Genomic DNA, 27,155 nt, shown 5'->3' with positions numbered 1-27,155 from the left:
ATTTCACATACCAGAAAGTTTGTGCTCAGGAAAAATGCCCTTAGTTTTTTTTGCCTTTGATCAGATGCAACCATATGTGTATTAAGTTGAATAACTAGACCTGGTTGACAAGATGGTTGTAATAATGACCTTTTTAAAGAGTACCTACTAATAACTATTTGTCTCTTTTTTTATTTTCAGAACAGCCACCACCAGCCCCCCATTGGATCATGGCCCAGACGCAGCCTCCACACCCATTTCTGCAGGTGCAGATGGTAAGTCATGTTTATCATTTCCTACTTTTTATAACTGGTATGCATTACGGTCTTCTGTATTTTTTATATCCTTGTTAGAAATGGGGGTATCTAGTTGGCAGCGGTAGGTACCTCAGACCAAATAGGGACCCTTGCTTCTAGTCAGAGTAAGAAAGATACACGCTTGTCGATAACCTCTGCTCACTCCCTCGGTAGCTTGGCTCGAGCAGACAGGCTTATCTTCAAAGGCAATGCGTAAAATATTTGTATCAGCACTCCCAGTAATATAGCGATAGCACCACAAGCGGACTCCACACCAGTTTAGAAACAAAATCTTTACTAAACTTTTCACAAGACCAACATGGCAAAAAGAGTTCACATAAATAAGGTTACTTGGTCGAAAGGTTCTTAGAAAGCTCGTTGCGATACTCGCAGCAGCAGGTGCAGAGTCACACGGGCTCTCGGCAACAGTACCTCGGATAGAGATGGTGATGACGATGCACGGCGTCAGGGGAGAGCGATGTCGTCTCCTGCAACTTGCGACGTCGGTGTTTCCTTTGGGAATGAAAAGCAGATTCCGCTCCTCTTGTGCTTACACAGCTCCTCGGTGACAGAAAGGCCTTACTCTCAGCTTCAGGCGCTCCTCACGACTGGATCTCCCAGCAAGGATGTTCAGGGGTGCTGGCGGTGAAGTCCTTTTGGGCCTGGGACTTTGTAACAGGAGACCAGCTCTACTCTGGTCCTTGGAGACGCTTCTCCTTCAGCCGGACACTCAACTTCAGCAAAAGTCTGTCTTCAAGTAGGGGGACACAACTCACAGCTGAGTCTCTTCGTCCACTCTTCAGTGGCAACAACAAACTGCAGGCTGACCCCAGACACACAGCAAGGGCAGTCTTCTTCTGAGTCTCTTCAGCTGTTCCTCTTCGGCAGGGATTCCTCTCGATCACAAAGGTAGTCAATTCAGACTTGTCTAATTCTCTGGGGTTTCGGTTGGTGTACTTACCCATAAAGGCTTTGATCTCTTTGTGTGAGGGGTCCAGGACCCAGCTCGAACCAGTTCGGGGTGCCCGCTGCCAGGACACGTCTTAGTCTCTGTGCAGGTGTGCCAGGGTGTCAGGAACTACGAGTACGCTGCCGTTCACCGCAGCGGGGAAGTGGTGCGAGTCGTTAGGGAGGTGGTGGGTATGAAAACTACAATACCCATCACCCCTAGCGGAAGCGCGACGCACTTCCTGAGGCGGTTCAAAAGCCTCGAACACGGAAGACTCGGGGCTTGTCAATCAAGTCCCTTCCTGCGTACCGCGGTGCAACGGACCGCGCTAGAACTATTCCGAAGAATGCCCTGCTGAAGGAGCTGTGGCCCGGCTCCCACCTACGAATCCCGACCAACCACCTTTTCACGCTCGTAAGAGCCTCGCCGACCCTCGAGAAAGCGTGAGTCCTGTTTGGGTTTTGCACAGCCTCTGGAATACCCGGCACCCTTCTGCCCCTGCCCTCTAAGCGCCTGGAGACCTGGCTAGTGTCTCTCCGCTTCGAGACTGCCGTTCACTGACCCTGATCTCACCCTTGCTTGGAGCCGACTGAAAGGCTCGGAGAGCTCTTGGACGACGCTACGGAAACCGCCGTGGAGGCCATCCTGCGCTTGGAGCTGACTGAAAGGCTCGGAGAGCGTTCGTTCCTCATCTCCGTGGCCTGCGGTGTCGTGAGTACTTTGTGCTGAGTGTGACTACTTGCGCTACCTGGGAACTACTTGTGTGAGTGTTGTGGGGAGGTCACCCTGTTCTGTTACTTTTATCTGTCCTTGCTGGGTGGGCAAAGGGTCCGGTGGCTCATCCTTGTTCCTTCTCTCTCACAGGAGTGGGGTTCCGGAGTGCAGGTCCCGTCCCAAGTCACCGCAGCCCTTCCCCTGTTTTCCCCCTTCCCCGGGGGTGGTGTTGCCTCTGGAGGGGTTATAGCATCCTCTTGGGTAATACTGTTCTCGGGGAGAGAGGGCTCTAGCGTCGTGGATCGCCCCTGCTGTATCCGGCTTCTAAGGTTAGTGAGACCGAGTGCCCGCTGACAGATTGACAAGCCCACGGATTAATACAGCCTGGGCGATGGATACCGCTACCGTCCTGGCCACTATGATGGACACCTTGAACGCGCTTAGGGTGGAGGTGAACGCCGTTAGAGTAGAGAATCAGGAGATGAAGAATGAGATGGGCACCATGAGAAGAGAGGTAGCCTGTCTGTCCCGTCACCCTCCCGCGGGAACCAAAGGGGGTTCTTATATTCGTGACTGGACCCTGCCGCCCCCTGTGACAACCCGGACGCACGTAGCGGAAGGGGGTACACAGGCTGCAGGCGGGGGATCACCAAGCTCTGGGGGTTTCCCACATCACTCTTTCTCTACGCCTCACCATTCCGGCTCTCCCCCGGTGCAGTTTATTCAACCCATGCAGCTGCCCCTTGCCCCTCCTGAAAGGTTCTTTGGGGACCCAAAGAAGTATGGCATCTTCATGGGTCAATGTAAGCTCCACTTCTTGTGCAAACCAACGGTCTTCCCAACGGACCAGGCAAAAACGGCTTTTGTAATGTCGTATTTGGGAGGCAATGCAGCAAGTTGGTCCTTCCCGTTGATCGAACGAGATGATCCGGTTCTGTACGATTTCTCCGCCTTTTGTGTGGAAATGAGACGGCTGTTCGACCGCAAGGCGCACCAGTTGTCATTAGATAAAGAACTCCTTACGTTGAAACAAGGGTCACAGGACTTGCTGACCTACATCACCTCCTTCAACAGACTCGTGGTAGAAACGGACTGGCCCATGGAAAAAAGAACTTCCCTATTCTACCAAGGGTTAAGGAGTGAACTCAAGGATGTTCTGGCCCAAGTGGTGCATATGCCGACCACTTGTGAGGACTTAATTGATTTAACAGTCCAATTGGATCACCGGCTTCTAGAGCGAAAAGGGGACAAGACCCGCAGCGACACCCGGTTCCTTCCCAGTCGGCCCCGAGCCATTCCCGAGGAAAAGCCTTCTCCGGGGGATGGGACCGAGCCCATGCAAATTGGAGGCATTCGAGGCCCCTTGAGTTCTGCAGAAAAAGAAAAACGGAGAACGCAGAAACTCTGCTTGTATTGTGGCAAGCCGGGCCACTTTATCAAAGAGTGCAGGAGCCGACCCCCGAATACCACTACAAGAAGCCTTGGACCAAAGAATGTGTCTGTAGTGGATTTCCCGACTGAGGACCAGGGAAACTAAAGAGCCCAAATAAGACGGGGACCGCTTGTTTGAGGCCTAGACAAAATGAGGTCTTCCCTGCTGTAGCCAACACTATCCAACCCTCCGTCGCCCACATGAATGTGTGCGTCTTGTTGAACTTGCCTCATGACATCTCCGTGGTGGTCCATGCCCTGCTGGATTCCGGGGCAACCGGTAATTTTATAGACCAACGATATGCCAAGGAATTAAGTCTCCCTTTGGATCAAAAGGATACACCTGAGAAGGTGAAGGCAGTGGATGGCTCGGCTCTCACCTCGGGTCCAGTGTGTTACCACACAAGGGCCATAGTAATGCAAATAGGGGTGAATCACTTCGAACGGATCCGTTTCGACCTGATCGATGCCCCCCATTTCAAACTTATACTAGGAATGCCTTGGCTGACTCTCCATGATCCCTTAGTAAGATGGGCAGCACGCACTGTGACTTTAAATTCATCTTTTTGCCAAGAACACTGTAACAAGGAACAAGTCAACGCTTCGTCCCTGAAGGAGAGTCCCGCGGGGTTCCTTGCCAGCACTAGCAGCCCGCAAACTGCAAGTCCAGTCACCGAGTTACCCAGCATATACAAGAGGTTTCGAACGGTCTTTGACACACAAGAAGCAAAAAGATTACCCCCACATAGGGACTACGATTGTGTCATAGAGCTAGAAGCTGGAGCCAGTATCCCCTGTAGCCGGATTTACGCCCTTACTGAAGCGGAAACCACGTATCTCCGGACATACCTTGACGACATGCTTTCCACTGGTTTCATACGTCCGTCGACCTCGCCTGCCTCCTCTCCGATCTTTTTCATCCCGAAGAAGGAAGGCGGCTTAAGGGCCTGCATTGACTACAGGGCGATCAACAAAATCACCATAAAGAACAGGTATCCCCTGCCTTTAATCCCTGTTCTTTTAGACCAACTGAAGACGGCGAAGGTGTTTACCAAACTGGACCTCCGGGGAGCCTATCATCTGGTGCGGGTACGACGCGGCGATGAGTGGAAGACGGCCTTCCGGACCAAATTCGGCTTATTCGAATACACGGTCATGCCCTTTGGCCTGTGTAACGCTCCCGCCGCGTTCCAATATTTCATGGACGAGGTACTGAGGGGCCTCCTAGACGTATCATGCATCGTGTACATCGATGATATCTTGGTGTACTCAGCCTCCCTAGAAGAACATGTGAAGCACGTGACGGCGGTGCTGGAGCGCCTACACGCTTACGCACTGTACGCCAAACTAGAGAAGTGCTTATTCCACGTTTCGGAAGTAGAATTTTTGGGTTACATCATAGGTCCCGACGGATTGGTTATGGACAATAAGAAAACGCAGGCTATCACCCAGTGGGAATCACCTACCAACGTGAAATCCCTACAAAGCTTCTTGGGCTTCGCGAATTTCTATCGCCGTTTTATAAAGAACTTTTCCGGGATTATCCAACCATTAACACTTCTCCTGAGGAAAGGAGCCTCCTTCGACTGGACCACTGCTGCGGAAAGAGCCTTTCAGGCCTTAAAGAACTGTTTTATGACAGCCCCTGTGCTGCGCCATCCGGACGCCACTCGTCCGTTTGTGGTAGAAACCGACGCCTCCCAATATGCATTGGGTGGCATTCTGTCACAAAGACACCCGGACACGGGACAGTTACATCCCGTTGCATTCTTTTCCAAGAAATTGACTCCCTGTGAAGTGAACTACAGCATCATGGATAAAGAGCTTCTGGCCATAAAAAGAGGGTGCGAAGAGTGGCGACATCATTTACTCGGCGCCAGACACACCGTAGAGATCTATACGGATCATCGGAATCTCTTATTCCTCAAAACCGCCAGAGCTCTGACCCCGAGACAACTACGTTGGTCGTTGTTTTTCTCCGATTACGACTTCGTAATCAAATATCGTCCGGGGCCTCAAAACGGAAAGGCCGATGCGCTATCCCGGCCCCAACAACCTGTCCTTCCGAGCCCTGTACCCGTGGAGGACACCCCCTTGATTCTAGGATCTGCATCATTTCCTGATGAATTAACGGCAGCTGCCACTACCCTCGACTTCATAGAAGAAGTGCGAAACCAAACCTCAGAGACAGAGGAAGGAGATTGGATAGCCAAAGACCCTCTACACCGGTCCTCCAGGCAGCGTCTGCTGTTCCAGGATAAACGCTTGTATCTACCGACCTCTTCCCTACAACAACAAGCCTTGAGATGGATTCACGATTCCACCTTAGGTGGACACTTGGGAGTAATGAAAACCACTACAGCCATGAAGCGCCATTTCTGGTGGCCTACATTAAACCCGGATACAGCTGCCTACGTCGCAGGATGTGCCATTTGCACGCAAGGGAAGTCACAGCACAAACGACCATGTGGACTGCTCCGCCCTATTCCCATCCCTCCAGCACCGTGGCACACTCTGTCGATGGATTTTATAGTGGAAATGCCCTCTAGTAAAGGAATGACTACCATCCTGGTGGTCATCGACCACTTGACGAAAATGGGCCATTTTATCGCCATGGAGAAACTCCCGTCCGCAGCGGGCCTAGCCCAGCAATTTCTACAGCATGTCGTAAGGAGTCATGGAATCCCAGCGGTTCTCATTACGGACAGAGGCACGCAGTTCACGTCTCGGTTTTGGAAGGCCTTGTGTCAGGTCATGAAGGTGGATGCACGTCTCTCCACCAGTTACCACCCTCAAACAGATGGCAAGACGGAAAGACTAAACCAGACGTTAGAGCAATATCTCCGATGCTTTACATTGCTCTATGAAGAAGAATGGAGTACGCTCCTATGGATGGCTGAATTCGCCTACAATAATGCTGAACACTCATCTCTGGGATGCTCCCCCTTCTTCTGTTTAACTGGATTCCATCCCAACATGTTGCCCTTTGAGTGGCCTGCACAAACCAAACACCCTTCGATCCAAGAACACCACGCGCACCTGAAAAAGGTATTACAAGCAGCAAAGAAACAACTGGAAACAGCTCAAGACAAAGACAAACGCTACGCAGACAAAAGAAGAACGCCTGAACCTGCCTACAAGATAGGAGATAAAGTGTGGTTAGACACAAGACATCTACGCTTAAAAGGGAACACGCGCCTGAAACCCAAATACGTGGGCCCATACCCCATTGTCAAAGTGGTGAACTCTGTAGCTATGAAATTGTCTCTCCCACCCACGTGGCACATTCACCCAGTGTTTCACGTCTCTCTGCTGCGGCCCTGTCTCCCTCGCACTAGACTCCCCCCAAACCCTCAGCCACTTCTGGTAGATAGTGGGGACGAGTACGAGGTTAAAGGGATACTGGATTCTAGATACATCAGGGGCAGGCTACACTACTTAGTTGATTGGAAGGGGTATGGTCCCGAGGAAAGGTCCTGGGAACCTCTGGCCAATTTGCATTGCCCTGACCTGCTTCGCCGCTTCCACGCGGCTCATCCTACGAAACCCAAGGGTCCGTCGAGACGCCGGCCCTAGTAGGGGGGTTCTGTCAGGAACTACGAGTACGCTGCCGTTCACCGCAGCGGGGAAGTGGTGCGAGTCGTTAGGGAGGTGGTGGGTATGAAAACTACAATACCCATCACCCCTAGCGGAAGCGCGACGCACTTCCTGAGGCGGTTCAAAAGCCTCGAACACGGAAGACTCGGGGCTTGTCAATCAAGTCCCTTCCTGCGTACCGCGGTGTAACGGACCGCGCTAGAACTATTCCGAAGAATGCCCTGCTGAAGGAGCTGTGGCCCGGCTCCCACCTACGAATCCCGACCAACCACCTTTTCACGCTCGTAAGAGCCTCGCCGACCCTCGAGAAAGCGTGAGTCCTGTTTGGGTTTTGCACAGCCTCTGGAATACCCGGCACCCTTCTGCCCCTGCCCTCTAAGCGCCTGGAGACCTGGCTAGTGTCTCTCCGCTTCGAGACTGCCGTTCACTGACCCTGATCTCACCCTTGCTTGGAGCCGACTGAAAGGCTCGGAGAGCTCTTGGACGACGCTACGGAAACCGCCGTGGAGGCCATCCTGCGCTTGGAGCTGACTGAAAGGCTCGGAGAGCGTTCGTTCCTCATCTCCGTGGCCTGCGGTGTCGTGAGTACTTTGTGCTGAGTGTGACTACTTGCGCTACCTGGGAACTACTTGTGTGAGTGTTGTGGGGAGGTCACCCTGTTCTGTTACTTTTATCTGTCCTTGCTGGGTGGGCAAAGGGTCCGGTGGCTCATCCTTGTTCCTTCTCTCTCACAGGAGTGGGGTTCCGGAGTGCAGGTCCCGTCCCAAGTCACCGCAGCCCTTCCCCTGTTTTCCCCCTTCCCCGGGGGTGGTGTTGCCTCTGGAGGGGTTATAGCATCCTCTTGGGTAATACTGTTCTCGGGGAGAGAGGGCTCTAGCGTCGTGGATCGCCCCTGCTGTATCCGGCTTCTAAGGTTAGTGAGACCGAGTGCCCGCTGACACAGGGTCCTCAGATGCACCACAGGAGGTGGAGCCAGCTCTGTGGAAGGCAGGCACAGGCCTATTCAGGCCCGAGCGCTACTCCTCCCACAATCTAGGTTTCGATCAGCCTATTCAGCCCACCACCGGCTCATCCGGCCCTCCCAGGGATCACGCACATCACACCAGACGTTGTCACTCACAAACCCAGGCGGTCAATACACACAACAGGCCGAGGCACATGTAACGGTCGAACACGAGAACAGCCGTAACCATGATACGCAGCCTTTCCCATTCTATCCTACTGGGCAAGATAGCCCCTCAATAGTGAAAGATCATTTGGTGGTCTTTAACTACCAAGACATGTCACCCACACTAAGACATGTCCTGCCTTACTCATGCACTGCACCCTGCCCAGGGGGGTACCTCGGGCCTACTATAGGGGCGACTAATGTGCATGAGAAGGGAAGATCAGGCCTGGCAGGTGTGGACACCAGCCAGGTCGTCGGTGCAGTCGAGAGACTGCACAAGGGCACAGCGGTGGCCGTCCCGAGACATCATTTCCGTGCTACTCGTGAGGGGGGCACAACCAGTCCTGCAAGCCCATTAGTAGCATTTAAGTTATCAGCCCTGGCACCTGTAGTGCACTCTACTAGGGGCCTACCGTGAAAAAAAACACAAATCAGCCAATCGTAGATAATTGATCAAATACAATTTCTCCAGGGAGCACTCGCACTTTGGCACTGATCAGCAGTGGCAAAGTGCCCGAAGCATCTAAACCAGCAAAAACGTAATCCGGCACAGTGTCCAAAATACAGGAGGTAGGGGCAAAAAGTGAGGGGTAACCATGCCAAAAGATGCCAAGTCTAACATGTGTCCCCTCCAGCTGAAAAGTGGGGTGAACTACACATCCCCTTGGGAGTTCTCCTCACTAAGGCAGAAAAACCTGGACAGACCATCAGCACTGGCGTGTTCTGCACCAGGACGGTGTTCTACCGTAAAGTCGATCCCTTGTAGGGAAATGGACCACCTCAACAGCTTCGGGTTTTCCCCCCTCATTTGCATCAGCCATCAGAGGGGCCTGTGGTCCGTCTGAACCCGGAAGTGAGTCCTAAACTGGTAGGGCCTCAACTTCTTCTGCGCCCAGACCACAGCAAAAACCTCCCTTTCAATCGCACTCCACCTCTGTTCCCTGGGAAGTAGTCTCCTGCTAAGAAAGACTACGGATGGTCCAAGCCCTCGTCATTTATCTGTGAGAGTACTGCTCCCACTCCATGCTCTGAAGCATTTGTCTATACCACAAATTCCTTGGAGAAGTCAGGTGCCTTGAGCACGGGTGCCGCGCACAAGGCAGTCTTCAGGGCGTCAAACGCCACCTGGCAGGTTTTTGTCCAAATCACCTTCCGGGGCTGCTTACGCGAAGTCAGCCCTGTCAAGGGGGCAACAATGGTGCCGTATCCCTTGACGAATCTGCGATAGTACCCGGTGAGTCCTAAACAGGTTCTCACCTCTGTCTGGGTCTTGGGGGGCTTCCAAGCCAGAATGGTATCTATCTTGGCCTGTAAGCGTGCCACCTGGTCGCGCCCCATCTGGTGTCCCAAATACACCACAGAACCTTGCCCTATCTGGCACTTACTGGCCTTGATAGTGAGGCCTGCATTTGCAGAGCCTCCAACACTGCGCAGAGGTGTTGCAGGTGTTCCTCTCAACTGGAGCACTGCAATGTCATCCAGGTATGCGGCGCTGAACTCCTCCAGCCCGGACAGTACCTGGTTGACCAGTCTCTGGAATGTGGCAGGGGCATTCTTCAACCCAAAGGACATCACATGGAACTGGAAGTGCCCCTCTGGTGTTGAAAACCTTGACCTCTCTATGGCCCCATCGGTTAAGGCAATCTGCCAGTACCCAGAAGTTAAATTGAACGTACTGAGGTACCTGGCAGCTCCTAACCGATCCACGAGCTCATCAGCTCTGGGGATGGGGTGCGCGTCAGTCTTTGTGACCGCATTAAGCCCACGGTAGTCCATGCAGAACCATAGTTCTGGAGTGGCACCAGGCGCAGCAGCCTTTGGAACAAGGACCACAGGACTAGCCCACGGGCTGCTAGAGGGCTCAATCTCCCCTAACTCCAGCATTTTGGAAACCTCCTCCTTAATGCCGGACCTGACTTTTTCTGCTACCCTGTAAAATTTCTGTTTTACTGTTAGACTGTCCCCGGTGTCCACATCATGGACGTCAGGGAGAACAGGGAGGCAAACTGTCCCAATACTTGGCGACAGTCCTTCTGCTGCTCGGGGGTCAAGGCGGCTGAGAGGTTCGCTCCATCCACTGACCCGTCTTGCTTCTTGGCTGCCAGGAGGTCCAGAAGAGGGTCATTCTCCTCCTCCGTTCCAGCATCTGTAGCCAGGAGCATCATCACTGCAGACCTCTCGAAGTGTGGCTTGAGGTGGTTAATGTGCAGGACCCGCAATGGGTTCCTTGGAGACTGTAAGTTGACCAAGTAGGTGACATTGTTCTTGCGCTCCACCACCTCGTATGGCCAGTCCACTTGTCTTGGAGCATGCAAGGCTCCACTGGAGCCATCACCCACACCTTCTGCCCAGGTTGAAATTCGACCAGAGTGGCATTCAGGTTGTAACATCTTTTCATTTCTTCCTGGCTAGCCTCCAGGTTTGCCTGAGTGAGTTTCCTGAAGCGCTCTGTCTGGTTGCGGAAGGCCAGCATGTAGCTGAACACATCTTGGGGAGTTTTCCCAGGGGATTTCTCCCAACTCTCTTTCACCAGACTCAGAGGTCCTCTAAAGGGGTGTTCGTACAGGAGCTCAAAGGGACTGAACCCTAAGGACTTCTGCGGGACCTCCCGGTAGGCAAACAACACGCATGGCAGAAAGGCGTCCCACTTACGTCTCATGGGCTCCGCAAGGCCCATAATCATGCCCTTCAGGGTTCGGTTGAATCTCTCAACCAACCCGTTTCCTTGAGGGTGGTACGGAGTGGTGAACTTGTACGGTATGCCACACTCATCCCACAAAGACTTCATATACTTCAAAATGAAGTTTGTGCCGTGGTCGGAGACCACCTCTCTGGGGAACCCCACACGGGAAAAGATCCCCAACAATGCAGGGCCCACCACTGGGGCTGTGATTGTCTGGATAGGTACTGCTTCCGGGTACCGGGTGGCATGGTCCACCAAGACCAAGATTAAGTTGTTGTCTAAGGCTGTCTTGGGTTCCAGTGGCCCCATAATATCAATGCTCACCCGCTCGAAAGGGGTGCTCACCACAGGAAAGGGTTGGAGGGGAGCCTTGCACTTCCCTCCACTTTTGCCACTTGCCTGGCAAGCCGGGCAAACTCTACAATGAGTACTGACGTGCTTCCTTATTTGGGGCCAGAAAAAGTGGGTGACAAGCCTCTGAAAGTTCTTGTCGCACCCCAAATGTCCTGTGAGAGGCACGTCATGAGCCAGACCCAGTAGGAAGGTCCTGAAGCACTCGGGTACCACCAGCATAAGGGCTACACAGGACTCAGCGACCTTAGGCTCACTGTATAACAATCCATCGTTCCAATAGATGAGATGTGATTTGGACTCTCCACCTGCTGCCTGATCTGCGGCCTGCTGCCGTAGACCAATGAGAGAAGGGTACTCTCTCTGCTCCTTGCAGAACTCCTCCCTGGTGGGACCTACATCCTGCCGCCAATGGGTCAGTTCGACAGGTCTCCCAGTTCAGCTTCCTGTTCCCCTGTCAGCTCCAGGGCATTCCCCTCAGGTTCTACCTCCTCCTGGACCGGGGGAACAGTGGGGGCAGGTTTCCTGTGCCCCTGCTCCTTCTCTTCCTAGCAGGCACCTGGGCCACTGTTTCAGGCTCCAGGTCCGTTTGATTGCTCCTGTCGGCTGCCATGGACCGAGTGGTCACACAAACCCACTGAAGCAGACCCAACATCTCCAAATGAGCCTGGTGTTCCACCTCCTTCCACGGGGAATTCTCCAGGTCCTTTCCCAACAGACACTCTCGAGGCATGGACGGACTCACTATGACCTTCAGAGGACCTGAGACCCCCCCACTCAAAGGGTACCTGCACTACTTTACAGGGGCACACAGAGTTGTCTGCTGCAACTACCTGGTGAAGTGCATTGGGAACAGCCTGCTCTTCTGACACGCACTGACACCGAACAGATGTCACGCTGGCGCCTGTGTAACGAAGAGCCTCCACCCTCCTCCCATTGATGGTCACCCACTGCCGGTACTTCTTAGTGTTCTCCGGCAGTTGGCTTCCTGGACCATCTCTTGGTCTCCTAGTGAAACCAGGGTCATCACACTTGCTCCTCACCCCCAGAAACTAATTCCTCACCCAAAGCTACACTCATTATCCCCAGTTTCGGAGCACTCGTGAGTGCTTGGGTTTTCTTAGGGCATCGTGGGGCAATGTGACCAACCTTATTACAATAGTAACACCTCGGGGACCCGTATGGGGACGTCTGCACTTAGGGTGCTGTGACGCCTTTGGTTGTGGGGGCTGGGACTCCTTTCCCTCGGAACCAGTTTGGGGCCCCTTGGAGAACTCCTTCTGATTATCCTTGTCCCCCGAATCTTCTGCTGGGGACCTTGCCCACCTTTGGCTGTGGTACCCACAATCCCCTTGTGGACCCTGGTACTCATCCAGTGGTCTGCCTCCTTCGCACGCTCACTGGGATCAGTTAACTTGCTATCCAACAAATGCTGGCGCAGCTCCGGAACACACAGACTACTCAAATGCTCCCAACTGATTAAATGGCACAACCCCTCATAATCAGTAACTTTGCTGCCATGCATCCAACCTTCCAGTGCTTGGGTGTACACGCTCACACATTCAACCCAGGTGTCTGACTCATTCTTCATGGAATTCCTGAACCGTACCCTGTACTGCTCTGGTGTGAGCCCGTATTTGAGGCATAAAGCCTCCTTCATCTTGGCAAATGTAAGGGTTCCCTCCTTAGCTAAAGGTGGTAAAACCACTGTCCCAAATGCCTCAAAGTGTTTCCACAGGCCCGCCCCGCAGTTCTGTCCAGGCACCCCATTCATCCGTAAAGCAATCTCGTATGACTCAAACCACGCCTGGATATCCTGCCCCTTCTGAAAATTCTGGACTAAGTCCTTGGGGATGTATACCTTACCCCGTTGCACTGGCTGTGCACTGCCACCATTCGAGCCGGACTCCAATTGCTTGGCCTTAATAGCCAGCTCTCTCATGCTCAATTTGTGAGCAAAGATCAACTTCCGCTCCTCCAAGGCCCGAACTCTCTCCTCAACCTTTTCCTTGAGCCTCAGGACCTCCAGCTTATGTACTCAGATTTTCTGGTTCACTCCCCTTTCTTCTTGTGAGAGTCTCCCGGCAGAATGGATGCTGGCAACCCTGCCGGCTACCCATGGCCCAGGCAAATCCTGCGACCGGAACCCATTCTCCTGTTTGTCGACTTCCACTGTTGTCTTCTCCCCGTTGGCAGCGCCTCGGGCCTCCCACCAGGCCTTCAGTCTCTTTTGAAGCTCGACCTTCTTCGCGCCCCCTCTCATGGGGCACCCTAGGACCTTGCAGAATTGCTGAAGTTCGTCGACCTTGTACGAGTACAACTCCTCGATGCTGAACTCCAATTCGGCGGCTTCACTTGCTGCTTTTCCGGCATCCGACATGCCGAGGATGTTTCACGGATCAAAAATAGACGGAGAACAATTTATGTGGTATTGTAGTGGTCTGCACTAATCCGAGTGATGTACACTAATCACTGTGGGTCAAGTAGAAATACAAGTTCGGATCCCACCGCTGCCACCAATGTTAGAAATGGGGGTCTCTAGTTGGCAGCGGTAGGTACCTCAGACCATATAGGGACCCTTGCTTCTAGTCAGAGTAAGAAAGATACAATCTTGTTGATAACCTCTGCTCGCTCCCTCGGTAGCTTGGCTCGAGCAGACAGGCTTATCTTCAAAGGCATTGCGTAAAGTATTTGTACCAGCACTCACAGTAATATAGCGATAGAACCACAAACGGACTCCACAGCAGTTTAGAAAAATAAAATCTTTACTAAACTTTTAACAAGACCAACACCACAAAAAGAGTTCACATAAATAAGGTTACTAGGTTGAAAGATTCTTCTTAGAAAGCTTGTTGCAAATCAAGATTACGTAGTAGAAACAGGTAGCTCCACCGGGGGCCACCTCTGCGTCAACAACACCTACAAAGTCCAAAGTTCAACACTGCCTGCGATACTCGCAGCGGCAGGTGCAGAGTCACACGGACCCTCGGCAACTGTACCTCAGACAGAGATGGTGATGATGATGCATGGCGTCAGGGGAGAACGATGTCGTCTCCGGCAACTTGCGACGTCGGCGGTTCCTTTGGGAACAAAAAGCAGATTCCACTCCTCTCGTGCTTACACACCTCCTCGTTGACAGAAAGGTCTTACTCTCAGCTTCAGGCCCTCCTCATGGCTGGCACTCCCAGCAAGGAAGTTCAGGGGTGCTGGCGGTGAAGTCCTTTTGGGCCTGGGACTTTGTAACAGGAGATCAGCTCTACTCTGGTCCTTGGAGATGCTTCTCCTTCAGCCGGACACTGCACTTCAGCAAAAGTCCGTCTTCAAGTAGGGGGACACAACTCACAGCTGAGTCTCTTCATCTGCTCTTCAATGGCAACAACAAACTGCATGCCGAGCCCAGACACACAGCAAGAGCAGTCTTCTCCTGAGTCTCTTAAGCTGTTTCTCTTCCGCAGGAATTCCTCTCGATCACCAAGGTAGTCAATTCAGACTTGTCTAATGCTCTGGGGTTTCGGTTGGTGTACTTATACCCCATAAAGGCTTTGATCTCTTTGTGTGAGGGGTCCAGGACCCAGCTCCAACAAGTTCGGGGTGCTCTCGGCCAGGACACGTATTTGTCTCTTTGTGCAGGTGTGCTAGGGTCCTCAGACGCACCACAGGAGGTGGATCCAGCTCTGCGGATGGCAGGCATAGCCCTATTCAGGCACGGGCGCTAATCTTCCCACCACTCTAGGTTTCGATCGGCCTATTCAGCCCACCATTGGCTCATCCAGCCCTCCCAGGGATCACACACATCACACCAGACCCTGTCACTAACAAACCCAAGCGGTCAATACACACAACAGGCCGAGGCACATGGAACAGTCGAGCACGAGAACAGACACTTTCTAAAAGTGCTATTCTCAAACACAGAATTCAAAAATCATCCAGCCTAAAAGATGCATTATCGAATCCTGAGTTCAGGGGTACCAGACTCCGTATCTCACTCCTATGGGAAGGTAGGCGGGTAACCATGATATGCAGCCTTCCCCATTCTATCCTATCGGGCAAGATAGCCCCTCAATAGTGAAAGATTATTTGGCGGTCTTTCACTACCAGGACATGTCACCCACACTAGGACATGTCCTGCCTTCCTCATGCAGTGCACCCTGCCCAGAGGGTACCTCGGGCCTACTATAAGGGCGACTAAAGTGCACAAGAAGGGAAGGTCAGGCCTGGCAGGTGTGGACACCGGCCAGGTTGTCAGTGCAGTCGACAGACTGCGCACAGGCACGGCGGTGGCCGGCCCGAGACATCGTTTCTGTGCTACTTGTGTGGGGGGCACAACCAGAGCTGCAAGCCCACTAGTAGCATTTGAGTTATCAGCCCTGGCACCTGTAGTGCACTCTACTAGGGGCCTACGGATAACACAAATCTGCCAATCGTGGAAAATCAATCACATACAATTTCTCCAGGGAGCACTCGCACTTTGGTACTGATCAGCAGTGGCAAAGTGTCCGAAGCGTCTAAACCAGCAAAAATGTAATCCGGCACAGTGTCAAAAATACAGGAGGTAGGGGCAAAAAGTGAGGGGTAACCTCGCCAAAAGATGCCAAGTCTAACAATCCTCCATTTTCACCCTAGCTACTTTAGTGTTGCTCGTACCATGCAGAACCGTCTACTTGAGTGCTATTCTCTTTCAAATACCATCATTTTCTGCAACTGATGTCCTCCTGTCTGTAGCTCTTTTCCCCTCACTTTGTTTAGTAACCTTTTCCTCACCCCTCTTTCATATCTCTTTTGCTGGTAACCGAAGATTGTTTGTAACCTAGGCTCAAGCATTCACAACATGTAGGTTGACAGAAAGCCTTACTAAGCAAACAATCAACAGTACAGGAACAGGAACGGTCATGATGGGCCACAGCAGGCTGTCATATAAGGTACTAAGGAGCTGTGACAGTAAAGCACGCCAGGATATAACCAATACCGTATGTCCTTTCCAGTCCCTTCCTCATTGTATTTCAGGTCCGTTCATAACCATGGCCCTCCATTATGACTAAAATTGTTAGAATATTTAATGGTAGATGACTTGGTTTTTAAAATGCCTAGTAAACCTTTCAAAGTGATGCTTGTTAGATAGAAGATAGACAAGTATAACCTAACATTAGTGAGGTATTTTTTGTGTAACTTGTGCTCCATGTTTACAGGTCTCTAAATGTGTGCTCTATGTTTTTGTCTACATCCAGAAGTACTCCAGAGCCCTGAGGAGGAGAGCAGAGGAGGCCAACCCCATCCTATTGAGGGGGAAGGAGTAATGGCTGGACAAGTGGTAAGTCACATTTCTTTCTCAATGAAAACGTGTGTCTGTTAAGGCATTCCTTCCTTTATTACAAGTCCAGTGGGGAACACTTTTACAAATTATCCAGTCTCCTATCTTCTTGTCTCATCTTCTCTTGTACTGGTGCCAAGTGCAAGGTTGCCTACTACTTCCCCCATTCTTTCTGTCACAGGCAGCCCAAAATTTAGATCCCACTTAGGCATTTACTATATTTCTCCCCAGTTTCTTCCTATTTTACCACTTTTCATTGCTTCCCTTAGTGGTCGACCTTCTTCATTACACCAGCCACAAGGCTAGGCCTGCCAGTACATGATGAGTCTGATCCAACAAGTCCAAAGCCAGACCTTATACTATCCCAAGCCCCACAATGTTTGTATATTAATTCACCCTACACTTCCTTCCCCAGTCCCAAAGAAAAGATTTTTGAAAAACATTATTTAAGGTGCAGTGTGGAACTCACGAATTTATGATGACATGACATTACCTGTCCCCAAAAAATCTCTTGCTGTCCTGCCATGAGGCTTCCATTAATGTTGCACATATATTGAACCCTTTCTATGTTCATGACGGAGTGGCCACAAGGGGCAATCCCATGACATCGGCACATGCTGTGCGTGCTGATGTCATGGGATTGCCCCGTGTGGCAATCCCATGACATCAGCAATCCCATGACATCAGCACGCACAGCGTGTGCCAATGTCATACGGAAGCACCGGACGCACTGGAAGCCATTTACTTCCAGACGTCTGACGGAGGAAGGTAGGTTTCCTTACTCGTAGGGAGGGGTTCCCTCCCTATCAATTTTCTGAGATCTATGCTCCAGGGAAAGAAATAGCTGTGGATGAGTCTTTGGCCTTGTTCAAGGGCCGCCTGGTTTTTAGACAATACATTCCTAGCAAGAAGGCATGCTATGGCATTAAGATGTATATGCTGTATGACCTTAGGACTGGATATGTCTCTAATTTCAGGGTGTACACTGGTAGGGATTCCAGGATTGAACCCTCTGGTTGTCCATCCACTTTTGGAGTGAGTGAGAAATTTTGTGGGAACTTGGTAGAGGACTTTTAACAAAGGTCACCATTTATATGTAGATAACTGCTACACTGGTGTGCAGTTGTTCAGGGAATTGGCCAAAGTGGACACTGTTGCTTGTGGCACAATCCACTCTAACCGTAAAAGTTTCCCCCAAAAACTTGTTTGTCTAAAGCTTGTGCGGGGACAGTACAGTGAGTTGTGTAGCGAGAAATTCTAACTCTGAAGTTTGCAGACAGGAGAGATGTCTACATGCTGACTGCCATCCATGATGAAAGCCCTTCACCTGTGACTGGGGTCAGTTTGCAGAAGTGCGCAAACCTGTGTGCATTTTAGACTATAATAGGCACATGGGTGGTGTTGGTAGAGTAGATCAGAGGTTGAAACCTTACACTGCTCTTCGTAAGGCTTACATTTGGTATAAGAAGTTGGCTATCCATCTTTTACACATGGCAACCTTTAATACTTTTGTTCAATTTAAGGATTGTTGTACTGAGTCATCGATAACTTTTGTTAAGTTTCAGGATCCTGTGGTAGGCCTTGATGCAGTGGAACAGGCAAGTGTTTCTAGAGTTGGAGTGGTGGAGGATGTGGCTAGATTGAAAGATTGCCACTTTCCTGATTACATTCCTCCCATGCCCTCCAGTAGGAGATGTAGAGTCTGTTGGCGAAGAGGTACGCGGAAGGAGGGAAGGAGACTCGTATGTACTGCCTTGAGTGTCTTTCTAACCCTGCGCTGTGTGCCTGCTTGTTTTAGGATACCACACGCTAAATAATTTTTGGGAGCATCCATAAGTGGTTAGGTTAATTGCCTGGTCTGTATTGTTTGAAACTTTTTGTTCAGTTTCAAGGTTTGCATTAGTGCTATGTACTTAGTTTCAGATTTTACGTTAGTAGATTTGTGTCTACTTACAATTTGTTTGTGTTTTCTTTTTTGCATAAAAAAAAAATGTGATGGTGGTGTGTGTAGGCTGGTGCCTGGCTGGCATTGTGCGTGGACTGGTGCTTGGCTGGTGGTGTGTGTGGACTGGCATTTGGATGGAGGTGTGTGTGAACTGGGTCTTGGCTGGCAGTGTTCGTGGACTAGCGCTTGACTGGTGGTGTGCATGGACTGGCGCTTGCCTGGCTATGTGCTTGAACTGGCGCTTGGCTAGCGGTGTGGGTGGACTGGCGCTTGGCTGGTTGTGTGAAGGGACTGGCACTTGCCTGACTGTGTGCATGAACTAGCGCTTTACTGGCAATGTCATGGACTGGCACTTGGCTGATGGTGTGAATGGACTGGCTCTTGGCTGGTAGTGTGAATGGACTGGCGCTTGGCTGTCAGTGCGTGTTGACTGGTGCTTGGCTGGTGTTGTGCATGGACTGGCGCCTGGCTGGCGGTGTGTAGGCTGGTGCTTGGCTGGCATTGTGCGTGGACTGGTGCTTGGCTGGTGGTGTGCGTGGACTGTCACTTGGCTGGCAGTGTGCATGAACTGGCGCTTGGCTGGCAGTGTGCGTGGACTAGCACTTGGCTGGATGTGTGTGTGGACTGGCACTTGCCTGGCTGTGTGCTTGAACTGGCGCTTGGCTGGCAGTGTGCTTGGACAGGGATTTGGCTGGCAGTGTGACGGGGCTGGCACTTGCCTGGCCGTGTGCGTGAACTAGCGCTTGGCAGGTGATGTGTGTGGACTGGCACTTGGCTGGTGGTGTGAATGGACTAGCATTTGGCTGGCAGTGTGAATAGACTGGCGCTGGGCTGGCAGTGCGTGTGAACTGGTGCTTGGCTGGTGTTGTGCATGGACTGGCACTTGGCAGGTGGTGTGTGAGTAATGACTTGCTGCTGGTCACTACACACACTGGTTGCCAAACACCAGTCCACACAATCCGTCAGCTTGTGTGGTTGCTGTGTCAGGCATGTGGGCATGTGAAAGTGATGGGACCTTGAATGGTGCTGTCTGCTGATGTGAGTATTGTAATGTGATGGGCCCTCGGCTGGTGGTGTGAATTGTTTTGTATGTGTCACACATATGAAAGGTGTATGAATGGCCTGTAAAGAGGTTGGTGCCTTGTCGTGGCTTTACAGCTCATGAGCTGTGAGTCAATGGATCTGTTTCTCGTCCTTTCAAATATTAACAGTGCATTTCCTTTTTGTGATATCTCTTGTTGATAAAATTGTATATACTGAACCATCACTCACCCTCATGCCAAATCCAACCTGTATTTATGTGTGCTTGAGGAATAGATGGTTGTGCAGTAATATTTGTCTTCTCTGTCTTTCTCAAGCAGGGTGTACCTTGTCCTTTTTTGTGAATGTTGTATTGTGTTGGTTCCATACCTGGTGGTATGATTGGTCTTGTGTGCATCATGTACGAAAGGTCTGTGAATGGCCTGTAAAGCGGTTGGGGCCTTGATGCAGCTTTACAGCTCACAAGCTGTGAGTCACTGGTTTAGTTTTTTTGTCCTTTCAATTATTGACAGTGCATTTCATTTGAGTGAAATCTCTTATTAATAAAATTTTATATACTGAACCATCACTCACCCTCGTGCAAAATCCAACCAGAGTGTGTGTGTGTGTGTGTGTGGTGGAGGAATAGATGGTTGTGCAGTTCTGTCTTTCTCTGCCAAGGTGTACATTCCATCTATGAAAAACCTAACAACTCTGAATATTCTCGTAAATTAAACACCCAGGGGAGTACATGGTGTTGTCTCTCTTGTGGATCCCAAAAAGTTATCTTACCCACCATGTCCTACAAACCTCAAAATGTGACTGTCACATTTTACTTGCATTACTGTGTCATAATTTCACGCTTCCGAAAGAAACAACAAATTTCTTACCACCCAGCATTACCCAAGTATCCCAATAAAAATAGTACCTCACTTTTGTGGGTGGGTCAAGTACCTGCAGCATGGAAGGACCCAAAACAATTTTTGGAGACACCAAAGTTTCCTATTTCAAAATGACCTGGTTTTGCAAGGGGGTCACCTGAGTTTTTGGCCTCGGAGGCCATCTTGGGAAACCTACCAAACCCACAAATTTCTGAAACTAGACACCCTGGGCAGTCCAGGGAGGTATTGTTTGTGTGGAGCCCCCAAAGCTTTCCTACCCAGAATACCCAGCAAATCTCATATTTATCTGAAAAATATTGCATTTTTCTCTGCTTTCTTTGTGGGAAAGTTGTGGGATCACCTGGACTACGCATATTTCTCACCACCCAGTGTTCCCCCAGGTCTACCGATAAAAATGATATCTCACTTGTGTGGGTGGGCCAAGTACTCGCGACAGGTAAGGGCCCAAAACGTATTGTGGAAACTTCAAATTTACCTATCATAAAACAACCTGGTTTTGCAAGGGGGAGCACCTGGGTTTTTGGCCCAGGGCTCAGCAGCCATCTGGGGAAAACTACCAAATCCACACTTTTCTGAAAACTAGACACCCTGCAGAGTTCAGGGAGGTCTGGCCTGCATGGATCCCCCAAGGTTTCCCTATCCAAAGTCCCCTGCAAACCTTAAAATTAGATAAAATATAAAAAAAATCAGACTTTTGTACGGGAAAGTTGTAGGATCTTTGGGCTGACACAATTTGTCTACCACCCAGCGTTCTCCCAGGTCTCCCGAGAAAAATGGTACCTCACTTTTGTGGGTGGAGCAAGTACCAGTGACAGGCAAGTGCCCAAAACGTATTGTGGAGACTTCAAAATTACCTATCATAAAATGACCTGGTTTTGCAGCATGGGGGGACCTGGGTTTTTGGCCCCGGGCCCGCGGCCATCTAGGAAAACCTATCAAACACACACATTTCTGAAAACCTGACAGCCTGGGGAGTCCAGGGAGGTATTGCTAGTGTTCCCAGTTTCATGGAAGGTCCAGGGATCCTGATTCCGGATGGTATTGCCCTCATTTGGTTTTGATGGGTGGAGGAGATTTGCTCAAAGCACTGGACCTTCACAACCTCGTTTATGTAACAGTACAGGGAAAATTTGAGCATGTACTCCTCCTTAATTACTATGTGTTTTGAATATCACGAAAGACTCCCATTTGGATTTTATTGATTTTTTTAAAAAAAGTTGTCTTGTCTTGAGAAAATTTTTTATTGATTACATTCTTGTTTATCCAGAATGTTATTTTATACTGTATATAATGCAACAACTGACGTGTTTCGTCCTAGGTGGTCAGTAGAACCAGGGCTTTCTCAAGGCTTCTTAATAAGTCAGTAGATCAAAAACAGTTTCCTTTATGCATCAGTCTTCAAGCAAACATATTAAATGCTGAAATTTCTATTTAGTCGCGGAACAGCTGTCCTGGGTCAATCCCTCATAATGAACGTCATGGCGATCTAGTGGATTCCCCAACGTTACCCTACCCAGAATCCCCTGCAAACATCAAATTTAGTTGAAAAAAATCACTTTTAAACACTTTTTTGTTTGGGATCACTGTGATTTCTTCAGATAAATCATTCAGGTTTTCAGGGCATTCTGGGTAGGAAAACTTTGGGAGATCCACACAAGCCATACCTCACTGGACTCCACAGGGTGTCTAGTTTTCAGAAATGTGTGGGTTTGGCAGGTTTCCCTAGATGCCCTCTAGCCCTTTGCCTATAAACCAGGTGCCCCCCTGCAAAACCAGGTCAATTTTGAAGTCTCCACGGTATAATTTGGGCCATTTCCTGTTGCGGCCACTATGCCCACCCACACAAGTGAGGTACCATTTTTATTTGGAGACCTGGGGAAATGCTGGGTGGTAGGACATTTGTGCCCTCCCAGTGATCTCACAACTTTCTTACACAGAAATGTGAGAAAAATGTGTTTCTTTCAGGTAAATTTGAGGTTTGCAGGGGACTCTGGATAGGAAAATGTAGGGATGTCCACACAAGCCATACTTCCCTGGACTCCTCCGGGTGTCTAGTTTTCGAAGATGTCTGGGTTTCGTAGGTTTCCCTAGAAGGCCGCTGAGGCGGGGCCAAAAATACAGCTGAGCCCCTTGGCAAAACCAGGTCTTTTTATGATAGGAAATTTTGATGTCTCCTCAATACGTTTTTTGCCCTTCCCTGCTGCGGGCACTTGGCCCACCCACACTAGTGAGGTACCATTTTTATCTAGAGACCTGGAAGAATGCTGGGTGGTTGGAAATTTGTGTCAGCTCAGTGAACCCACAACTTTCTTACACAGAAATGTGAGAAAAATTTGATGTTTTCAGCTAAATTGGAGATTTGCAGGAGTTTCTGGGTAGGGAAACGTTGAGGGATCGATGCAAGCCATACCTCCCTGGACTTCCCAGGGTATCTAGTTTTCAGAAATGTGTGGGTTTGGTAGTTTTCCTTAGATGGCTGCTGAGCCTGGGCCCAAAAACCCAGGTGCCCCCCTTTTGAAAACCATGTCTTTTTGTGGTAGGTAATTTTTGCTATCTCAAAAATACGTTTTGGGGACTTTCTGTCATGGGTACTTGACCCACCCACACAAGTGAGATTTTTATCTGGAGACTTTGGTGAATGCGGGGTGGGTGTAAGTTTGTGGACCCACGCAGTTTCCAGAACTTTCCATCACAGAAATGTGAGGAAAATTTGTATTTTTACAAAGTTTGAGGTTTGCAAGGGATTCTTGTAACAGTACCTAGTGAGAGCCACTCAACTCACCCCATACTAGATTCCTCTGGGTGTCTAGTTATCACAAATGTATAGGTTTGCTAGGTTTCTGTAGGTGGCGGCTGAGCTAGAGTCCAAAATCCACAGCTAGGCACTTTGCAAAAAAGGGTCTTTTTTTTACTGTAAAAATGTGTAGTGTCCATGCTGCATTTTGGGCCGTTTCCTGCCGTGGGCACTAGACCTACACACCCAAGTGGGGTACCATTTTTATCAGTAGACTTAGTGGAACACAGAATTATTGAGCAGCTGTTATTATCTATTGACTTTCGATGCATTTCTGCCTTCCAAATGTAAGACAATGTGTAAAAATGAGGGCACTTTGAAAAATGTCCTATAATTCACATGCTAGTATGGGGACCCACAATTTCGGAGATAAGCAAATAGCTACTGTTTCTACACTTTATATTTTGTTCCCATTTCTGAAATACATAGGTGTCTTTCATACCTATTTTTCACTCTTCATATTTTACCAAATGAATTGCTCTATACACGATACACAATGAAAGCCATTGCAAGACACTGCTCAGTTACTGGCTCTGGGTTTCTCAAGTCCTATATATCCCCAAAACCAGATGGGTCAGTGAATGTAATGTTTTTTCAACTAATTTTCACTTTTTCTTATTTTCAACTGTTTCTATAAAAAAACCTGAAAGGATCTACACAAATCAACCCTTGCTGAACTCAGAATTGTGTCTACTTTTCTGAAATGTGTAACCTTCCAGGATATATTATTGCTTTCATACCCATTTCTACCATTAACTGGAAGGAGGTTGAAAGCACAAAAATAGCAAAAACAGGTTATGTCTCAGGAAAAATGCCAAACTGTGTAAAACATTTTGGTTTTCTGACAAAGGTCTGTCAGTCCCTGAAAGCTGGGAAGATGGTGATTCCAGCACCACAAACGCTTTGCTGATACCATTTGCAAGAGAAAAAAAAGACACTTTCTTCTGCAGCACTTTTTTTCAAATTTTTACCTCAATAACTAAATGTAGCTGTATTTTGGCTAATTTCTGGGTCCCCTCCAAGAGAAGCAACAATTTCTGGGTACCTTTAAAATCCCCATTATGTTGGAAGAAAAGGACGTACATTTAGGTGCCGATTACAATCCTGGAAAATAATTCCCCGTACGACTCGTATCCGGTCTTTTTACCGTACGAATTGTACAAGTGCCGTACAAACTGCCAAGTACGATTCGCATGGGAAAAAGTCCATACGAATCGCATTGGGAATTATTCCCCACACGTCCTCGGGTCGGAAAATGTGTCCGACACATCCTCGGACGATTTACCGTACAAATGTGAAAAGTGAAGTCCGACCGCGCTAGTACGATCCATCCCGTGCGTCCGATGTTACAACCGGATGGAAAAAACACCGTCCGCACCGAACTCCCATAGCAACCATGGAGACATGTGCCCGCATACGCGCCCAACACTCCCCCCAGCCCTCCTATGTACGAGTCGAATCCCCACCCGTGTATGTACACCCGTGTATGTACGAGACGTACCCCCACCCGTGAATGTACACCTGTGTATGTACACCCGTGTATGTACACCCGTGTATGTACGAGATGTACCCCCACCCGTGAACGTACACCCGTGTATGTACACCCGTGTATGTTCACCCGTGTATGTACGAGACGTACCCCCACCCGTGTATGTACACCCCCGTACGTACAGCCCGTACCCCCCGCGTATGTATGGAGCGTACCCCCACCCCAACCGTGTATGTACGACCCATACCCTCACCCGTGTACGTATGGAGCGTACCCCCACCCCAACAGTGTATGTACGACCCGTACCCTCACCCGCGTATGTATGGAGCGTACCCCCACCCCAACAGTGTATGTACGGACCGTACCCCCACCCCAACCATGTATGTACGGCTCGTACCCACACCCGCGTATGTATGGAGCGTACCCCCACCCCACCAGTGTATGTACGACCTGTACCCTCACCCACGTACGTATGGAGCGTACCCCCACCCAAACCGTGTATGTACGGCCCGTACCCACACCCGCGTATGTATGGAGCGTACCCCCACCCCAACCGTGTATGTACGGCTCGTACCCACACCCGCGTATGTATGGAGCGTACTCCCACCCCAACAGTGTATGTACGACCCGTACCCTCACCCGCGTATGTATGGAGCGTACCCCCACCCCAACCGTGTATGTACGGCCCATACCCACACCCGCGTATGTATGGAGCGTACCCCCAACCCAACCGTGTATGTACGGCCCGTACCCTCACCCGCGTATGTATGGAGCGTACCCCCACCCCAACCGTGCATGTACAGCCCGTACCCTCACACGCGTATGCATGGAGCGTACCCCCACCCCAACCGTGTATGTACGACCCGTACCCTCACCCGCGTACGTATGGAGCGTACCCCCACCCCAACAGTGTATGTACGACCCGTACCCTCACCCGCATATGCATGGAGCGTACCCCCACCCCAACCGTGTATGTACGGACCGTACCCCCACCCCAACCGTGTATGTACGACCTGTACCCTCAGCCGCGTATGCATGGAGCGTACCCCCACCCCAACCGTGTATGTACGACCCGTACCCTCACCCGCGTACGTATGGAGCGTACCCCCACCCCAACAGTGTATGTACGACCCGTACCCTCACCCGCATATGCATGGAGCGTACCCCCACCCCAACCGTGTATGTACGACCCGTACCCCCACCCCAACCGTGTATGTACGTCCCGTACCCTCACCCGCGTACATATGGAGCGTACCCCCACCCCAACATTCTAAGTACGGAGCGCACCCCAGGCCCCAACACCAGCACCTTCACCCAACATCACGCATGTACGAGTCGTACCAAGCCAGACACAAGGACAGCACTGTACAACAAAATTGCCGAAGTACACACCATACACACACGCTAAAAACGCACGTACACAACCAGGACAAAGCAAAACAACAGAAGAATACACTATTCGAATGGCACAAAGCCACAAAACATGTCCAACAAGCACAAATACAACACATTCACTGACCTGCAACTGCCAAAATCCCAAACAGAGGCCCAAAACACAACCACTCCTTATAACACACCCACCCAAAGTCCAAACACAACCACACCCACCAATGGACCAATAAAAAGGGCCCACAGACACAAACCATGAGCCTTTGCAACAGACTCACTGCTGCCAGACCCCACAGACAACCTACAGCACCATATTTGAACCTTTACTACACCTTACACTTGCACACCTTCACACACCCACCTTCACAAACACCCCCTCATCACATTCACACACACACCTGCACAACCACACCCACACACCCACAACCATCCACACCCCCCACAACCATCCACACCCACACCCCTCACCATGCCCACTAACAAGAATCCAAAGTTCACTAGCCAAGAGTTGGAGGTCCTTGTCGACGAAATCCTCAGAGTTGAGCCACACCTTTTTGGAACATTGGTCAGACAGACCAGCATTTCCGAAAAAACAGCCATGTGGCAGAGGATTGTCGATGCTGTGAATGCTGTTGCGTCCACCAGAAGGACCAGGCATGAATGCCAAGCCAGGTGGTACGATCTGCGGAGGAGGGTCCGAGCCAAAATGACCGACGACCACAACCAGGCCAACATCACTGGAGGAGGGCCGCCCCGCAGACGCGTACAATACCATCCCTGGGAGGAGAGGGTGATGGCCATACTGCCGGTGGTGGCAGTGGACGGAGTAGATGGACTCCGAGAGCCGGGTGAGTACACAAACAACTCACCTCACATGGGGGGAACGTCATCCACAACCAAACTCACAATCAGGCACGCAACCACCCCAAGCTATCGCATGACTCAACCACACTCCATGAACACGCACATGCCACTAGCGCCACCATGCCCTATGCACCCAGCTGGACAATGCCAAGTCACAGGCCACAGAAAACACCAACACAAGACACGGTAAGCCGGATGGCGGGAGTGTGGGCCCCAAAAATCACATAGTGCAACTCAGAAGCAGACAACAATGCCCTCTGCCCATATGGCCTAGGT

The sequence above is a fragment of the Triturus cristatus genome, chromosome 8, assembly GCF_964204655.1.
Source record: "Triturus cristatus chromosome 8, aTriCri1.1, whole genome shotgun sequence".
NCBI classification, from domain to species: domain Eukaryota; kingdom Metazoa; phylum Chordata; class Amphibia; order Caudata; family Salamandridae; genus Triturus; species Triturus cristatus.
The sequence above is the reverse complement of the archived record's forward strand: the minus strand, read 5'-3'. Positions refer to the sequence as shown.